Source organism: Eurosta solidaginis, chromosome 2 (assembly GCF_040869045.1).
Source record: "Eurosta solidaginis isolate ZX-2024a chromosome 2, ASM4086904v1, whole genome shotgun sequence".
Taxonomy (NCBI): Eukaryota; Metazoa; Arthropoda; class Insecta; order Diptera; family Tephritidae; genus Eurosta; species Eurosta solidaginis.
The window spans coordinates 75,416,054-75,434,234 of NC_090320.1; the positions used below are offsets into that span (position 1 = coordinate 75,416,054).

The 18,181-nt window shown below is 43.0% G+C and overlaps 1 protein-coding gene and 1 long non-coding RNA gene across 2 annotated transcripts in view; both read left to right on the forward strand.

Annotated features, from left to right (window-relative positions):
- The first annotated feature begins 376 nt into the window (after positions 1-376).
- On the forward strand, positions 377-8,568 carry LOC137239953 (uncharacterized). The gene is made up of 5 exons (XR_010949564.1): positions 377-699; positions 1,095-1,268; positions 1,341-1,571; positions 6,659-6,839; positions 6,910-8,568. It is a non-coding gene; the product is annotated as an uncharacterized lncRNA (long non-coding RNA).
- Positions 8,569-9,349: 781 nt separating this feature from the next.
- The window catches only part of mib2 (mind bomb 2), a 65,167-nt gene continuing 56,335 nt past the window's right edge, over positions 9,350-18,181 (forward strand). The window contains exon 1 of the mRNA XM_067765767.1: positions 9,350-10,056. The gene's annotated coding sequence lies outside the window, so the exon portion shown is untranslated. The remainder of the gene's footprint in view (positions 10,057-18,181) is intronic.

Sequence of the window (18,181 nt, forward strand, 5' to 3'; positions counted from 1 at the left end):
GATCACATTAATAGGAACGAAACGGAAAATTTGGTCACAAAAGTTCATCACGCCCATGCAAACGTGACTATGAATATAACCGCTGCAGAAAGTCACAATGACCGTAAAATGACTAGTAAAATGACGTGGAGCGTTTTTGCAGGGTAATTGTCCCTGAACTCGTACGAAATAACCAAGCATAAGAATGGAATTAAGGGTGACTTATAACCATAAAGCCATAACCAGATAAAACAGCTGATCACACCTACCTAATGCAAATCAATGTAATCGAGTTAGCGTTATGGTATGGCACCATTAATCGATTACATTGATTTCCATAAGGTAGGTTCGATCAGCTGTTTTATCTGCCCTACAAGACGGAGGTAACCAGTTCACCCACACATTCAAAGCTTTTTTCGCTCTCCACTAACACATCGACGTTTCATGCTGTCATCGAAATGACAGTTCATTAATTATTCCGGAAAAATTGAAACGCAAAAAAAATATAAATTGTTTACAACGAAAAATATCTTGTGCTTTTAGTTGTGACATGTGACGGAAATTAAAAATTTTGTTGCAGAGAACACCTTTTTGCGTTGGCGACCTTCGCCCAAAATAACATTAAGTTAATTTGAGTTGTGACATGTGACGGAAATTAAGAATATTGCTGCAGAGACCATCTTTTTGCGTTGGCGGCCTTCGCCCAAAATAATATTAAGGGTAAAGTTTTACAAGACGGTACAGCACCTAATTTAAAAATATCAAATAATAATAAAAACGGAGCTCGAAGCGCGCCTTTTGATTCCACGTTTGATAATTTTTGATAAAAATTGGGTGGTGCACCGTCTTTTAAATCGTTACCATATTAAGTTGTATAGAATCGACGGGATGGCCTACAAGGTTTTATGTCAACTAAATCGCTCCCGATATGGTCGGGCTAGTACCTTAATGGTTCCCGGAACGTACCCGATCTGCATCCGGCAAAGGACCACCAAAGTCCATAACGGGGAGTGTCCTTATAGCTACAACAACAACAACATTATTTACTTTCTCATTTTCATTCATACGTATGTGCATTTTTAAATAATAAAAAAAATGTTATATTATTCTAATAGATAGCATCTCCGCCGGGTTGCGATTCAGCTCAGAATATGCCAAAATCAAAGGAAATCTACAAAAACAAGGTACTTTACAAGCAACATGCTTTGGAATACGGTACCAAACTGGTTGGATGTATTTCCCTAAAAAAGGCTGGAACTACGCATCTTGGTTTGCCAGTATTTGCTTCGGTAATTTATATTGATTTGTAGTGATTAAAAATTGCAATAGTAGATAATGTAATGTGAATTAAAATTGAATAGGTAGCCGGAGCAAAAAAGGCAACTGATCGGCCTGCAACTGTTATTTATGTGGTGCCACCGGGAGCTGCTGCTGCTATCCTAGAAGCATTAGAAGCAGAAATGTCTTTGATTTTTTGCATCACCAAAGTTGTGCCATAACATGATAGGGTTCGCGTTAAGCACGCTCTCTTAAGGCAAAAAAAATCGCGTCTAGTCAGGCCCGATTGTCCAGGAATCATCGCACCAGAAAGGGTAAGTAAATTGGCTACCATATTAAATATATAAGCAACATGTATGAATTTTTTAGTGATAATTTGTCATGCTTTTGTTGATAATCAACTGAAGAATGCAAATACGACAGAGTTCGAAGTTCATGTGAAAACCAATTAATTTTTTTAATTAGCATTTGGAGAGAAAAATACATATGTATGTATGCATAGAACTGCATAGAAGGGGAGGAAAAATGAATTATTATCAGTAGATTTGCAAGATTTTTGTCATTTCCCCTGCATCGCAGTTGTCATTACATTGCGTTAAGAGAGGACATCAACACCTTACTACCCACAGCCAGTTAAAATTATTGTAAATTTTGCTCTTTTCATCACTGTTTCAAAACGTGGAAAGTTATATATCGAGCATTCCATGGAGAATGGTGCATTTTAGCAGACTTTCGCATTGCCGGCATTATTAATATTCAATCCCTAGAAGGTTTAATGTAGTCATATCAATAGTTCCCGAGATGGTGGGGCTAGTACCACAATGGTGCTTGTTACCCGAACGTAGATAGATAGATCATTTATTGAGGATTGCACAGTGACTTGCACATCTCCTTCACAGCACCTCATCCTAGCCGACTTCCTTGATGAACCCCAGCAGTGTTCTTTGCTTGAGGGATTAAATGTGGGAATGCTCTGGCCATGGTGAGCCCATAAACTTAGCCCTACGTCTTGAAATTGCGCCGCAATCTAGAAGGATATGGTCCACCGTCTGCTGATCCATCACAAAATCGGTATGTGTTGTTCGATACTATACCCAGCTTTTGCATGTGACTGTTCAGTCTACAGTGTCTTGTAAGAATAGCCGTTGGGGTTCTTAGGTTATCTTTTTGAGAGGCCTATTAATGCCCTATATCGAGTTGTCCTGTAACCCCCTAACAGTAACTTAGATTGACTCAGGCCTGGCATATTGCGCCAGTGTTCTTCCCTATTTCCCTTTCTTCTACTAATAGATGCCCCTGTGGGCCAACTGGCAGGAACGGCTCGGGATCGATGGGTCATGCAGTTGCTGCCTCTCTTACCGTGTTGTCCGCCTGTTGTTGTTGTAGTAGCAGTGCTTCGCCCCATCCAATAGGTGCGACCGATCACAAATTGTCATCAATGTCCTCTAACGGGAGTCCAAAGAAACTTTCTGTTTCAACAGGGGTGGGCCATAATGAGAGGAGTGTTAGAGGCGTTGGTTGCACAATACAGTTAAAGAGATGGTTGGTGACATGTGGGGACACATTACAAGCAGGACAATGTTTTGTATGTCGGGGTTGATTGTGGATAGGTAAGAGTTTAACCTGTTACGTTATCCAGCTCGAAGTTGGGCTAGAGTGACTACTCTCGTTTCCCTAGGGAGAGTGCGTTCCTCCTCTGCTAGTTTTGTTCTTTGAGTACAGGAATCACCGGCATAGAGGTCCGACGCCTGTTTGTGGAAATCACTGAAGACATGCTTGTGTTTTTTAGCTTCAAACGGCTGTGTTCTCAGGTGCCGTATTTCCTCATAATGTAATGAGGCCGTGAACAACAAGAGCCACAAAAGATTTATAAAAGTTACGAGGACGCTGGATTTTGGAATCTTGCCCAGAGCAACCTGTCCGATGCAACCATCCCTTGCACGTGAAACACTGACAATAGTATTTATTTTTTTAATTTAATTTATTTATTATTACGGCTGTTTAGGCCCAAAACTTAAACTACTAAGTACAATTCATTGTTATAATCACTTATTTCTATTGAATATGCTGTTGGAATGCCATGTGATTCCGATCAGCATATTTACTAGCGTGACAGAGGGACGAGTCTGGGAGCCACTCATTAAAGGAAGGTTGGAAAGGACGCGTTTCCAATCCTCCAGTGCTCCCAACTTAAGGCAACAAAATTTGGAACTTATATTTTTCAATTATATGTGTATTTTAAGCTTTCGGAATGTATTAGTCTCCGATCAATGAAGCTAAACATGTCTTTGGATGTTGGAAATTGAAAATAAGTGTATCCATTCCGATCAGCATATTTACTAGCGTGACAGAGGGACGAGTCTGGGAGCCACTCATTAAAGGAAGGTTGAAAAGGACGTGTTTCCAATCCCCCTTGCTCCAACTTTTATTTGGCCTTATTTTCGTTATTTTTGTTACACATTATATAATTTTATTGTTATATTTATGCTGTCGGAATGCGAATGATTCCGATCAGCAACAGTAAATACCAGCTGGAAATACCGAATTCCAGCGAAATTAGTTGTTGGAACTGTCTGGAGTTACAGGTGGCGACCGATTTTCTTTTCCTTAGGGCCTGATGCATTGTATTTTGCTGCTACCATTATTACCATTCCCTTTTCGCGCTCCAGTATCGGTATATCATGTAAAAAAATAAAAGAAAAAAAACTATCTTATTGGAAGGGTTTTACAATGCTCCAATAAACTTTTTTTTAAAAGTATTGAAGTTATTACTACTTTTTATGTGATTAGGAAGTTCATTGAAATATTTCAGGCCCTTATATATATGACCGTCCTAAAAAGATTCTTTTCCGGCAAACGCAGCAAACCCATTTCTCAGTACTGGGGTCATGAGAAGGACCCGGATTGGGGTCGATACCTTCCCGGAAGAGGAGAGTATGGCGCAGACCCGCTGCAAGGATCTGCTGGGGGGTTGACAATTTGTGGGAGAGACGCAACAAATTAAACATGGAGTCCGCCTGCTCATTGCCCTCCACTCCCCTGTGGCCTAGGACCCAGGCCAACAGTACTACGTTGTGTGCTCTTAATTGATTCAGCTTTTCTACGCACTGAAGGACAAGTGCTGACTTTATTTCGAACGCCGCAAGTGCCTTTAGTGGAACCTGACTGCCTGACTGAGTATGGCAATTGTTTCTTTGGGGTATCAGCGCTGAAGGTTCAGCTTAGCGCACTAACTTATGGCGAATACTTCCGCTCGAAAATGCTCGGATGTGCTTTTAGAGTTACTGATATTTTGGTTCTGGGTCCGAAAACTCTGGCTCCAATCCCCTCTGGCGTCTTCGAGCCATCTATGTACCTTCCGATCTTGAGCCTAGTAATACATTGCACCCGCCTATACCTATACAGCCGTACCAAGAGACGGAGCAGCCCATTACATATTGGCACAACCGGAGCACTGCTGGACATCCATCCTATATGAAAGCTATGCATTCAAAAGTGTTTGTGCCAGTGGCTGGTGCACACCGAACTGGACCAATGTATGCTATATTGAGGCCTTCACAAATACCAAGCTATGTTTATGTAAATAATGTTACTGCTAATGTCAATTTGCACGGTTGAGCACATACAGTACCTACGTTTATACAAGGTGGAACACCACACTACCTACATGGCGATGTAGCCACCGATCAGGTTGTTGTAAGAGATTAATTTAAATATGTTATTCATAAACACTGATTCTTATATTTTTATTATCATTAAACTGTAGACTAGACTCATGACGGGTATTCTTACTGGATACTGCCTTCTGGCGTCACATGCCTTTAAATTAGGCTTGGTCAGTGATAGCAGATGTAGGAAGTGCGAGTTGGAGGAGGAAACGATCGATTTCATTCTGTGCTCGTGCCCTGCGCTTGCCGGGCTAAGACTCCAGCTGACAGATGTCAGATCTAGAAGCAGCAAGTGGCTTAAGTTCTAGGAAGCCGCTATCCCGCTGGAGCCATGAGAAGCGTGGGTGCACTATGGGTGTCCCAAGACAAGTTCCGTACCTGCTCCGAATAATTTGATAGATAGATAGATTAGATAGGGATCTGTTCTAGGTCCAACTCTTTGGAATGCGGTGTATGGCGGGGTGCTACAAAACCACCTTCCCGGAGGCACGGAAATTGTCGGCTATGCAGATGATATTGTCGTAGTAGCAGTGGCCAAGAAACTTGATCTGCTCCAAGCATTATGTAATGACGCCATGGGAAGAATAGAGGAATGGTTGACGAACACGGGGCTTGAGATGGCTAGCAATAAGACAGAAGTGGTTCTGATGAGCTCAAAGCGGACTGTGGATGAGTTGGTCCTAACCATAGGAGATTTTCAAATAAATTCAAAGCCCTCCTTGAAATATCTAGGAGTAATCATTGACTCAAAACTAACTTTTAGGGAGCACTTCAGGGCGGTGGGGGACAAAGTTTCTAGAGTTAGTGGAACCCTAACGCGAATAATGCCCAACATCGGCGGCCCAAGCGAAGCTACCCGTCAGCGATTATCCAACGTAACCAGCTCTATAATATTATATGCAGCACCAGTATGGCACAGATCTAAAATGGTCCACCAAAAAGATATACTAGCAGCCTACCGCATTACTGCTATACGAATAGCATGTGCTGTTCCGACGACGCGATCCATGTTTTATCCAGGAAAATCCCAGTAGATCTACTCTCAGGTGAAATGGCCGATCTGTATGGCATTGGATTCAGCCGACCATCTGAAGATGCTAAGAAAACCGCAAGGTCACGAACAATAGTTAGGTGGCAAGAACGGCGGGAAGATTCGAGAAAAGAGCGCTGAACCTTCATGCTAGTCCGGAATATAGCGGAATGGTACGAGCGAAAACACGGCAAACTAAATTACCATCTCACACAGATATTGAGCGGGCACGGTGGCTTGAAGGAATATCTACATAAGCGTGGGATAGAGGAGGATCCTTTCTGTCCAAGCTGTCCGTCCGAATTGGAAGGCGCAGAACATGTAATATTTCACTGCCCTCGTTTTCACGGCGAAAGACTGTCTGTAAACAGAGTTTTTGGAGAGGAACCTTCCATTAGGAATTTAGTTCCACGAATTTGCGGACAAATAGATTGTTGGATTGCTGTGAGCAAGATGGCCTTTATAGTAATGACGAAATTGATGATGCATGCCGAAAGGGAGTGTAGAGAAATCCGCATACGAAGTAGTGGCGACTAAATCGCCTTTGAAGTTACTTTACCAGGTCCTGATTCTAGTTATCTGAAATTTCTCTTGTGCCTTTGGAAAAGAGCTATGTGTGGAGCCCTATTTATGGAACACTTTTCGGCTTATATTAAAAACTTTTAATCTATTCTTACTGATATGAGTTTCTTTTTCATTCTAGGTAATTTGATTTTGACGATGTGAGGATAGAAATATCGCAAATATTCCAGCTGTGGCTGTAAGAACATACATTTGCTCAAATTAGAAGAAAACTGCACGGTTGAGCACATCCAGTATCTACGTTTATACAAGGAGGAACACCACACTACTTTCACGGGGATGTAGCCACCGATCACGTTGTTGTAAGAGCTTATTTTAAATATGTTATTCATAAACACTGATTCTAATATTTTGTTTTGGTTTTTACTTTAGAGTCAACCTGTTATATAAGCGATGTCAGCTATGCCTGTAACTTAAGCGCCTTCAGATGTAATAGTTACCGCGGACGCGGTCACAGGAGTAGTTCACTACGTGGGGATTACACTAATCAAGGACTTTCAATATCGGAAGGATTTCCAGCACTATAACACACCAACAATATGTGCAATCACCCGAATAAATTGTACAACAAACGTTAACACCACATCATCAGCCAGCAACAACAACAACAAACGCAACAAGTTGAAACTTCTAAACAATTAATGACTAGTGAACCACCAACATATCCGCAATATGCGCAAACATCAACACCAACATGTGTCGCCTACTTTGCAACACGGTGAAGATGGCCAAGGCCATTCTGATTCTAATACTGATAAAGGCGAACCATTGGCAAATTTAAAAACTCAAACAGACCACGAAAAATGTTGATGATGGTATTAATTCTAGTACGGATAGTAAAGAATTTAAACCTAGGAAAAAAGCTAAACTTGATAAAAACTTAACCGAAGATGACAATGTTTCTAATTCTAATACTAAGGAAGATGAACCTTTGATAAATATGAAGCTTAAAACAGAGTTATCAAAAAATGACGATGATGATAATGATGTTGATGCAAAGTCCAATGTTGAAAATGATGAAAATTATGAAACAGAATCTGAAAATAGTATGAGTGTGGATTATAACCTGAAGCAAAACTGTCATATCCTGTACGGCCAGAATTAGATGTTAAGAAAAGAGCCTACATAAAGAGGCTCAGTATATTTATGGAAAATTTATCATGAGACAATGCCCAATGTATGTATTTCAATTAAATTCAGCACATTGTTGGAAAAAGCATCTAAACTTTATGCATCGTGTAGAGAAACCAGAACATTTACAATTTAAATATAACGAACGTGGTGCAAAATGTAAATTTTGTGTTATTCAAGCAGCTACACCAAGCTTCAACAAATTATTGTACCATGAGATTTCTCATATGCCTAATAGTCATTATTTAAAATGTAAATTATGCGATTGGAAGACGAAAATACATTCAAGTATGAATTTTTATTTACGTGTACAACACGCTGAAACAATTGATGTAACAACGAAAAGTTTAGAATTGAATGTTTGTCCATATTGTAATCACAATGGTATTTACGCAAACACTTAATACATCTTTTCTATGTTTAGAATGTGGTGAATAATTTAGAACAAATACAAGTTTACGTGTACACCACAAGATTTGAACGGAAATATCTTGAGGGTATGGTTACACCTATGTGGCATCTACAAAATATTTATAATTACTAGTATGGAATGAATCCGGATATGGAAGAAAACGGAGGTGACGAATCACCATGCTTCTTTGGATTCTGGTGATACTCCTGACATGCTTCCTAATTTCCCTACGTCTGATGTTACTATACCTACCAAACTAATATGACTGCAAACTGATGAGCAACACTACCAGCGCAGGAAAAATAAGAACTTCAAAACAAGGTTTCGGAAAGGGCACGACTATGAATAGACGTTAATGTATTTATATAGTTTATAAATATAAAAATTCACATATGTAAAGTTCGCTAGAGTAATAAGGCAATAATTTAAATTCTAAAAAAACATTGTATATATGAATAATTTATAATTAAATATTATCTGAACATAAAGGACGCGTTTCATTCATAGAAAAAGCGATTTGACAGAAGGTAACCGATACGGGTAACCGATAGACCAGTTACCCGTATTGTTGTTGTTGCATATGTTTTGGTTAGCGATAACGAAAACATAACTGATGAAGTAACTTAAAAATGTAAATAACATCGAGCGAGAAGGAATGTCGAAAACACAATAGGTAAGAGCGAGAAAGAGAGTCACACGTACACTATTTTGAGAGAGCACATGCGTTACCTTTTTCACGACAGCAATGTAAAAGTCATTAAGACGATAATTGGTGAACAAGTTATTGATGACGATTAAGTAATCGATTAGGGAACGGTGTACTTGTAGGGTGGTTATGGCTTTATTGTTATAAGTCAACAATAATTCTCCCTTAATAGTGCTAGTTTCCGTACAATACCATTTGAATGAGGCATGAGACGCAAGCATAGTGTACAAGAACAAGTGTGTTGACTTATCTGTCAAGCATTCTGACAGGCACTCGCTGGATTCGGAATGACAGCGAATTCAAAATGGATACCATTACCGAATGCTCCGAATGATTGAAAAATTGAAAAAGTCCATACGATTGGTAGTCAAAAATGTTGTCGTTGAGACTAAAAATGCGACTCTAGACCTGAGATTTCCATCAGGTGAGCGAGGCTGTTTGTAGTTTTGACGTTTATCGCTTAGTGAACACACTTGGTATAGGTACACTATGGACGCAAGTCTTAGAGGACAGTTTTGATATATGAATTGTCACTTTGACACCAATCTGACATTTTCACGTTGCCACCCAAAGTGTACATGTACAATGCATTTTTTTTCACTTTGATGTTTCCAGTTTCCAACGATTTTCGCAGACCTATTTGCTTTCATTTATATTTGCGATAAATCAACTAATTTTGACAAGCCAAAATATAAAACAACTTAAAAAAAAATTGTACAATGTATTTTTGGACCCGATATTATAGTTATTAGTGGTTGGTACTTGTTAAGCGAAAAATAAATAAATAAATGCAACAAAATTGGTAGTGGATTCTACAAAGTTGTAGTGCGTGATTAGACTTCGAAACATTTTTAACGGGAATTAAAACGATTTCCATTAAATAATATTGTAATAATTATATTAAAAAGAATACAGGCGGAAACAGGCCTAAGGGTTTTCTATATTCACGCAATATCTGATTCACCCACAGAAGAAGAAGAAACGAACAAAATTATACCGAAATTGACCATAAATAAAAAAAAGCGAAGTTATACTTTTACACATTCGTATACTTAACATAAATGTGGCTGCATTCACGCAACATCTGAAAATTGTAATTGGAATAGTTAAATGCTGAAGGAAGGTTTTAATTGAAATTATACACAAAAAATAGCTACATACATATATGTAGATACATGCATTTTCCTCTCAAGTACACTAAATTGGTATATCTTCTTAACCTACGACAGTACCTGTGTGGCACGTGTGGACCTACACATCTCCTAAAAATGTAAGTAATAGCGCCTTTTTTCTTTTACTGAACTTAATGTTTTAATACATTCAGCATATTTTTTGTTGCTAAATAAGTATCAGTTTTTCTATGATTTGTAGACATGGCTAGCTAAAAAATCTGGAACAGCGATCGACTGCTAATACGTGTCCAAAAATATCGTTCCTAACTCCTTATACTTGCAAGGTAACCAGAAGTTTGTTTAACGAACAAACTAAAAAACCTATAAAAAATCAAGATCTTTGTTATAAAAGAACTACTTCTTCCTTGCAAATACTAGAAGTTTTCTATGATTTTTGCAACTTGCTGCTTCTATAACTGACAGCTGTATTACTCCTAACAGCTGGAGTCAGCCTGGCTAACGCAGGCCATGAGCACAAAACGGGCTCGATAGTGTCCTCATCCAACCCACACTTCTTATATCTGCTATCACTGACCAAGCCTAATTTAAGGGAATGTGACGCCAGAAGGCAGTGCCAGTCAAAATACCAGTACACTCTTTCCAATGATAATGTACATGATCTTTGACACTTTATAGCCCCGCGCTTGGTTCCGCGTCTTTCGCGCTTGATCGATCATGTACAGCTCTCACCTTCTTTAATATAGCCCAATCTGATTGGAACATCTACAGTACAAGCTTGGAGCTAGCTCAACCGCTTTTTCATTTCTATATACATATTCCCATATGCCAAAGGACCCAATATACAGGTATATATCTATCTATCCCGATTCTTTCAAATGGATTACTTACACTGCCTTTGAGAGATGTGCTATGAGACATTCCCCCCTATTGCGAGTGTCGATCGGAATAGAATCGACAATTTGTCGATTCCATTTTTTGCATTTAATATTATTACTATACAAATTAATCGCCAAATCTTTGGACCATTATAAACAATTATTTTATACAAGAGAGATTTTGCTATTTTTTCAACTTTTCGATGTATATAACATAATTTGTATACATTATAAAGATAATCGATTATCGCTCAGCGGTCGACTATCTACTGCAATCGACACTCGCAATAGGGGGGATTATTGCGTTAATTGCTTCTTGGCTGTCAATGTAAAATTGATGCATCTGCAGCTTAAGTTGTTGTTGTTGTAGCAGTGCTTCGCCCCACCTAACAGACGCGACCGATCACAAACTGTCATCAATATCCTCTAACGGGAGTCCAAGGAAACTTGCTGTTTCAACAGGGGTGGACCATAGGGAAAGGGGTGTTAGAGGCGTTGGTTCCACATTACAATTAAAGAGATGGTTGGTGTCATGTGGGGACACATTGCAAGCGGGGCATACATTTTGTATGTCGGGGTTGATTCTGGATAGGTAAGAGTTTAACCTGTTACAGTATCCAGAACGAAGTTGAGCCAGAGTGACACGCGTTTCCCTGGGGAGTATGCGTTCCTCTTCCGCAAGTTTTGGATACTTTACTTTGAGTACTGGGTTCACCGGGCAATTCCCGGCATAAAGGTCCGACGCCTGTTTGTGGAGTTCACCAAGGACCTGCTTGTGTTTTTTCGCTTCATACGGCTGTGTTTTCAGATGCCGTATTTCCTCAAAATGCTTACGGAGATGACTCCTTAAGACCCTAGGCGGTGCTGGCTCGTCAATCAGATGTCTTTTGGGATGCCCAGGTTTCTGGGTATTCAACAGGAACTGTTTGGTCAGCATCTCGTTTCTTTCCCTGATGGGGAGTATTCTCGCCTCATTATGTAGATGGTGTTCTGGGGACATAAGAAGACAGCCCGTGGCAATTCTGAGAGCAGTATTTTGGCAGGCCTGTAGCTTCTTCCAGTGGGTAATTTTTAGGCTTGGCGACCATATGGGTGACGCGTAGCACGTAATCGGCTGGCTAATTGCTTTGTATGTAGTCATGAGCGTTTCTTTATCTTTTCCCCAGGTACTGCCAGCAAGGGATTTGAGGATTTTGTTACGGCTCTGAATTCTCGGAACAATTGCGGCTGCGTGCTCACCAAAATGTAGATCCTGATCAAACGTCACACCCAAGATTTTGGGGTGTAGGACAGTCGGTAGCGTAGAGCCATCGACGTGGATGTTCAAAATGGTCGACATTTGGGACGTCCATGTTGTAAATAAGGTCGCGGAAGATTTAGTCGGTGATAATGCCAGGTTTCGCGAGGCGAAAAAACTGGAGAGATCAGGGAGGTAGCCGTTTATTTTATTGCATAGCTCATCGATCTGTGGGCCTGGGCCTGTGGCCATTACTGTGCAGTCATCGGCGTAGGAAACGATTGTGACTCCTTCCGGTGGTGAAGGTAGTTTAGATATGTAGAAATTAAACAAAAGTGGGGATAGGACACCACCCTGTGGCACCCCTTGTTTAATTCTCCTTGGCTTTGATGTTTCGTTTCTAAATAGCACCGATGCCTGCCGACCACCCAGATAATTTGCGGTCCACCTTTTAAGACATGGGGGAAGGGTAGACCCTTCCAGGTCTTGCAGTAACGAGCCGTGGTTGACCGTATCAAAAGCTTTTGATAGGTCTAGCGCTACGAGTACTGTTCTTTGGTGGGGGTTTTGATTTAAACCGCAATTTATCTGGGTACTAATGGCATTTAGCGCGGAGGTAGTGCTATGGAGTTTTCTGAAGCCATGCTGATGGGAGGCTAGTTGCAAATTTGCTTGGAAATAAGGGAGCAAAATGGCTTCGAGCGTCTTTGCTACTGGCGATAGGAGAGATATCGGACGATACGACTCTCCTATGTTAGCTGGTTTACCAGGCTTTAGTAGCGGGACCACCTTGGCCATTCTCCATTTCTCGGGTATGACAAAGGTGGAAAGAGACAGGTTGAAGACCTGCGCTAAATATTTGAAACCCTCTTTCCCTAGGCTTTTAAGCATCGGCATGGCTATGCCGTCTGGGCCCACTGCTTTGGATGGTTTAGCGCGACCAATGGCGTCCTCAACCTCTTTAGCGGTGATGGTGATTGGTGACGCGCTGAATTTGTGTTTATGCGCGTGTCTGTTGGCCCTCCGTCTAACTTTGTCGACCGTAGAATGCATTATATATTGTCGGCAGAAAGCGCTCGCGCATTTTTTCGCATCCGACAGCACTTTGTCGCCACAGGCGATGGAAACTTTGTCTTTGTGCTTAGTCGGATTCGATAGGGACTTTACGGTGGACCAAAGTTTACCCACACCGGTAGAGAGGTTACAACCTCTTAGGTGCTCCTCCCATTTCGCCCGCTTGTGTTCATCCACAAGCAATCTGATGCGTTGGTTTATATCCCTTATTTGGGGGTCGCCTGGATCAAGCTGCCTTATAAGGTCACGTTCTCTCGCTAAGTTTGCGGCCTCCGCCGGGAAGTGGGGCCGGATTTCGGGAATTCTCCCGGCGGGAATGAAACGTGCCGAGGCGGATTCAATGACCTTGCGAAAGGCACGCTCCCCTTGGCGGGCATCAGTCGGGATAGGGAGGGCAGCAAAGAGGTTGTCTGTAAAGGATTTATATTCTCCCCACTTTCCTTTTTTAAAGTTTATGAAAGTGCGTTTTTCGGTGACGATGAAGTCGGCGGTACGCTCGAGCGAAACAAGTATAGGCAGGTGGTCGGATGCCAATGATACCATCGGCTGCCAGTTGACGCAGTTTACGAGTTCTGCGCTCACGATTGAGATATCTGGCGAACTGTGACAGCTTCCTACCATACGTGTGGGGGCGTCTCCGTTTATTGTGCAGAACGTCGTTTCTTCTATTTGATCCGCCAACATCTCGCCCCTACTGTCCGCCCGCAAATTTGAATGCCATAGATCATGATGGGCATTGAAGTCGCCTAAAATAATGCGATTGTTTCCAGTGAGTAAGGCTCTAATATTAGGGTGGTATCCACCGGGGCAACAGGTGGCAGGGGGGATGTAGATGTTGATGATTTCTAGGTTTGCATCGCCTGACCGGACAGATAGGCCTTGACGTTCTAAGACGTTGTCCCTGCGGTCGATGCCAGGATCAAATATGTGATATTGCACAGAGTGGTGTATTATAAACGCGAGGCCGCCTCCATTTCCGCTCTCGCGATCTTTTCTGTGGACATTATACCCAGAGCAGGACTGCAATGCAGATCGTGCTGTGAGTTTAGTCTCTTGAATCGCAGCAATGCGGATGTTGTGCCGCTTCATGAAATTGACTATCTCCGTAATCTTCCCAGTTAGTCCATTACAGTTTAACTGCAGAATTCTGAAGTGCATGAGGGGAGACGTCGCCACTCTGGGGGTAAGTGACGGGTGACTACGCCTGGGTTCAGGAAGGCCAGGACGCAATTGCTGTTGTGGCCCTGGGACTGGGCGTCCTTGGGCAAGCATTGGGGTACCCGGATGATTTGGGTTTGCGACCTGGCAACATGGCGCGATGAAACCCGCCGAGGGGTTGCCGTCGCGTAGACCAGAACATCTAGGAAAGTGGCACCACCCGAGGCAGGAGCTGCATTGGGCGGATGTCGCAAACATATATATTCTGTGCTGGCAAACGGTGCAAACGGAGGTAGGGACTAAGAGTCTGTTTCCCTGACCTACACGATTGCTGCCGGAAAAGAGGGGGGGAGAAGACGGGGGCAGGGGCTGTTGCTTAGCATTGCTTCCGACTCTACTACGAAGATTGTAGTTATGAGTGGTAGCAGCTGTTTGAGTTGTTGGCGCCGTAAGGCGCGAGCAGCAGCGGGTACTTGTTGTGGCTTGCTGAGCAGCGGGGCTGCTGGAAGGTAATGGGGGGGCGCTTAGACGTAGACTACGGGACGCCCTTGGGCGTGAACAGCAAGGAGCCACAAAAGATTTATAAAAGTTACGTGGACGTCGGGTTTTGGGATCAAGCCCAGAACAACCTGTCCGATGCAACCATCCCTTACACGAGACACACTGAACAGAGTATGACCGTCCTAAAAAGATTCTTTTCCGGCAGATGCAGCAAAACGATTTCTCAGGACCGAGGTCAGGAGACGGACCCGGATTGGATTCGATACCTTCCCGGAGCAAGAGAATATGGAGCAGTCCTGCTGCAAGGAGCTGCTGGGAGGATGACAATTTGTGGGAGGGACGAAACAAATTAAATGGGGTTACACTGAAATGACAGTCCTTGGTCGGGAAAAATCCCGAGTCGCTCCGGTACATAGAACCGACTGCCTTGGGAAGCGTGCAGCTTAAGTTCTTTTCCTGTTGTTGTGTTAACAGTTTTTCTCCAGTGCTTCTACAGCTTTAGTCACGGCTCATATTCCGTGTGAAAAACTGCCGTGATCTGGCAGCATGTAAACCTTTTTGTATTTCCGGATCTGGGCAGTACACCGCAGACTACTCCTTCCATGTTGTTGTTGTTGTTGTAGCAATACTTCGCCCCACCTAATAGCTGCGACCGATCACAAATTGTCATCAATATCCTCCAACGGGAGTCCAAGGAAATTTGCTGTTTCAACAGGGGTGGACCATAATGAAAGGGGTGTTAGAGGCGTTGTAACAGGTTAAACTCTTACCTATCCAGAATTAACCCCGACATACAAAATGCATGCCCCGCTTGCAATGTGTCCCCACATGACACCAACCATCTCTTTAACTGTAATGTGGAACTAACGCCTCTAGCACCCCTTTCATTATGGTCCACCCCTGTTGAAACAGCAAGTTTCCTTGGGCTCCCGTTAGAGGATATTGATGACAATTTGTGATCGGTCGCAGCTGTTAGGTGGGGCGAAGCACTGGTACAACAACAACAACGACCCCTTGGGTATGCCTGTCGTAAGGGGCGACTAAAATACCAGATTCAAGGGGATGTGTAGCGCAACCCTTCAGGTTGCCAGCGCAATATATAGCTTCTCCAAACCCAATTGTCAACCTCACCTATCCGCGGCGAATCCTGTTTCACTAACAGACGAGGCTCTGGCGACCCCAAGCTCCTCATGGAACTTGGTGGTGTGGAGGGAGGGAATGGCCTGAAGGTTCAATGTGGCCACATAAATCGTTCCCGAGATGGTCGGTCTAGCGCCTTAATGGTGTTATGGTACCGGAGCGTACGGGATCTATGTATATCCGGCAAAGGACCATCAAATCGATAACACTCCCCAAAGCCTTCGGGGAGCAACCTTATCGCTACAACAACAACAGCCCCTTGGGGTTGGTTTACAATACACCCGCGGCAGGTATGCCTGTCGTAAGAGGCGACTAAAATAGCAATACTCACTGCTACAACAACAACAACAACAACAACTAAAATACCAAATTGAATCAAGGGTTTTTGTAGCGCAATCCTTTCAGGGGGTTACCAGCGCAAATCACATCTTTTACCCAATTGTGAGGTTGCTCACCTACCGGTGGCGAATCCTGTTTCTTTAGCAGCTGATGCTCTGGCAACCCTAAGTTCCTCAAGGATCCAGGAGGTGAGAGGGCGGGATGTCCTAAATGATTTAATGTGGTCATACTAAATCGTTCCCGAGACGTTGGGGAGTGGGGAAGGAGGGATGGCCTGAAGGTTTAATTTGACCATATAAATCGTTCCCGAGATGGTCGGACTAGCACCTATATGGCGCTGTGTTACCGGAGCGTACCGGATCTGTCTCCGGCAAAGGACCATCACATCGATAACACTCCCCAAAGCCTTCGGGGAGAAACCTTACAACAACAATAACAACAGACCCAAAGATATTAGGGGTAACGTTCGATAATACACTAACCTTCAAGGCTCATGCCACCGAGATTGTTTCTAAAGTACAAAGCCGCAACAAAATCCTCTAATCGCTTACAGGCAGGACATGGGGAAAAGATAAAGAAACGTTGCTAATCACGTACAAAGCAATTGGTCGGCCGCTCATGGGCTACGCGTCACCAGTTTGTTCGCCTGGTCTTAAAAAGACACACTGGAAAAAGCTGCAGACCTGTCAAAGTGCTGCATTCAGAACTGCCACCGGATGTCTCTTTATGACCCCGGAACACCACCTACATACTGTCGGATGCGAAAAAATGCGCGACCGCTTTCTGCCGACAATATATAATGCATCCTACGGTCGACAAAGATAGACGGAGAGCCAATAGACACGCACATAAACACAAACTCAGCGCGTCACCAATTGCCATCACCGCTAGAGAGGTTGAGTACGCCATTGGTCGCGCTAAACCATCCAAAGCAGTGGGCCCAGACGGCATAGCCATGCCGATGCTTAAAAACCTAGGGAAAGAGGGTTTCAAATATTTAGCGCATGTCTTCAACCTGTCTCTTTCCACCTTTGTCATACCCGAGAAATGGAAAATGGCCAAGGTGGTCCCGCTACTAAAGCCTGGGAAACCAGCTAACGTAGGTGAGTCATATCGTCCGATATCTCTCCTATCGCCAGTGGCAAAGACGCTTAAAGCCATTTTGCTCCCTTATTTCCAAGCACATTTGCAGCTAGCCCCTCATCAGCATGGCTTCAGAAAACTCCATAGCACTACCTCCGCGCTAAATGTCATTAGCATCCAGATAAATTGCGGTTTGAATCAATATCCCCACCATAGAACAGTACTCGTAGCGTTAGACCTATCAAAAGCTTTTGATACGGTCAACCATGGCTCGTTACTGCAAGACCTGGAAGGGTCTACCCTTCCCCATGTCTTAAAAGGTGGACCGCAAATTATCTGGGTGGTCGGCAGGCATCGGTGCAATTCAGAAACGAACATCAAAACAAAGGAGAATTAAACAAGGGGTGCCACAGGGTGGTGTCCTATCCCCGCTTTTGTTTAATTTCTACATATCTAAGCTACCTTCACCACCGGAAGGAGTCACAATCGTTTCCTACGCCGATGACTGCACAATAATGGCCACAGGCCCAGGCCCAGAGATCGATGAGCTATGCAATAAAATAAACGACTATCTCCCTGATCTCTCCAGTTTTTTCGCCTCGCGAAACCTGGCATTGTCACCGACTAAATCTTCCGCGACCTTATTTACAACATGGACGCCCCAAATGTCGACCATATTGAACATCCACGTCGATGGCACTACGCTACCGACTGTCCTACACCCCAAAATCTTGGGTGTGACGTTTGATCAGGATCTACATTTTGGTGCGCACGCAACCGCAATTGTTCCAAGAATTCAGAGCCGTAATAAAATCCTCAAATACCTTGCTGGCAGTACCTGGGGAAAAGATAAAA